The sequence below is a fragment of the Empidonax traillii genome, unplaced genomic scaffold (genome assembly GCF_003031625.1).
Source record: "Empidonax traillii isolate 1590-97213 ecotype Southwest subspecies unplaced genomic scaffold, ASM303162v1 scaffold5174:size17467, whole genome shotgun sequence".
Lineage (NCBI taxonomy): Eukaryota > Metazoa > Chordata > Aves > Passeriformes > Tyrannidae > Empidonax > Empidonax traillii.
Window position 1 is genome coordinate 10,971 of NW_020960367.1, and position 1,388 is coordinate 12,358.

Consider the following 1,388-nt stretch of genomic DNA (forward strand, 5'->3'; position numbering starts at 1 on the left):
GGTCCCTGCAATGGCTTGAGGCATTCCTGAGAGGATCAGAGGTGGAGCTGTCTGTCCTGGCCATGCAGCTCTGGACTGGGCTGTCATTGGCTTCTCAAAGTGGTGCTCTGACTGCAAAAGAAGTGTGGGATTGGGCTTAAGGGATGAGTGGTGATGGTACCATTGGGTGTTTTCTCTGGAGTGGAATTGGGAGAGCTGCAGGAGTGCAAGGTGTGGGTTCCAGTCCCCCCAGTGTTTGGTTTGCACATGTGCTGGTCAGACACAGGTCCAGCTTCCTCAGTCCTGAACACACCAGAGGGAGAATTCAGGGATGGCACTGTGAAGGTGATTGGTGCGACAGAGGTTAAAGTGGGAAAACCTTGGGGAATTCCTCAGTTGGTGTATTTGCCAAAATTACCAAAAGTACTGCCAGGAAGAGTTGGGATGGAAAAGTTGAGGTAGAAATTAAAATGGAAAATGGAAAGATGGAAATTGTAATTGCTGAAGCTAACTGTGTGAGAGCAGCAGCTCTTCTCATGCAGGAAATAACTCCTGTCAGCAGCACCTTTCCGACTGAAGTGGCAGATGGAGTTGTTCCTGTGGTGTGGGCCAGTGGAATTCCAGGAGGATGGACAAGGGCAGAGCCTGTAGGTATTACCATGAAGCTGAGATCTCTCTAGGTAAGGCAACCCCAGTATCCTTTGAAATCACAGTGCCAGAATGTATTGGTTGCAGTAACAGCTAAATTTGCTCATTGTGGTTTGCTTCCAGAATGTGACTGCAAGAACCTGCAGAGAAACCCAGTGGCAAAGAGGATTGATCAGTGCAGGACCTGAGAGAAGCACCTGGAATGACAACCGTGAGCAGCTGACAGTCCTAGATTTCAAGATGCCCTTTGCTGCATCTCCAGGAGCAAGGCAAGCCAAGAAACCTTTGGTTTTTTCAAGGAGAAAATGCAGAACTGGGGAAGGAAGAAAAGAAGCCCCCTGAGTCCTCCCTGAGCCACAGGCAGTCCCTGAAGTGCCTTCCTGGGAATGGTAGGATGGTGAGGACTCTGCATTGCTCCCTAGGGATGTGTGGTAAGGCTGATGCAAACTTTGGAAACCACCTGTAAGAGTTTCCTGCTCCTAAGGCAGGCACTGGGGACTTTGGGGACTCTAGACAGAGAAGACCGTGGAAGCTCCTTGGAGAATCCTCTCAGAAACCTTACAGGGTAAGTGTGGATGGTTATAAGTGCTGGGGAATGTGCTGAGTGTGGAACAGGAATGCAGGGAACCAAGTGAAGCCTCCTGGAATGCTGCTCCCTCCCTTCAGCTGCAGTGGAGCCCCCTGTGTGTGCACTGTGGGAGCTGATGGCCAGGACAGGCGGTGGGCTGGGATGATTCAAGAGCATAGGAATAAAAGAATGC

At 50.6% G+C, this 1,388-nt stretch overlaps 1 long non-coding RNA gene across 2 annotated transcripts in view; it reads left to right on the forward strand.

The window, feature by feature from the left end:
• LOC114073064 overlaps window positions 1-864 on the forward strand; it is a 2,039-nt gene extending 1,175 nt beyond the window's left edge. Inside the window, exons 2-3 of one of the 2 annotated variants that reach the window (XR_003574278.1) lie at window positions 522-630; window positions 751-864. This is a non-coding gene — a long non-coding RNA (uncharacterized LOC114073064). The remainder of the gene's footprint in view (window positions 1-521; window positions 631-750) is intronic. The other variant, XR_003574277.1, reaches the window with a different exon arrangement.
• The last annotated feature ends 524 nt before the right edge of the window (window positions 865-1,388 follow it).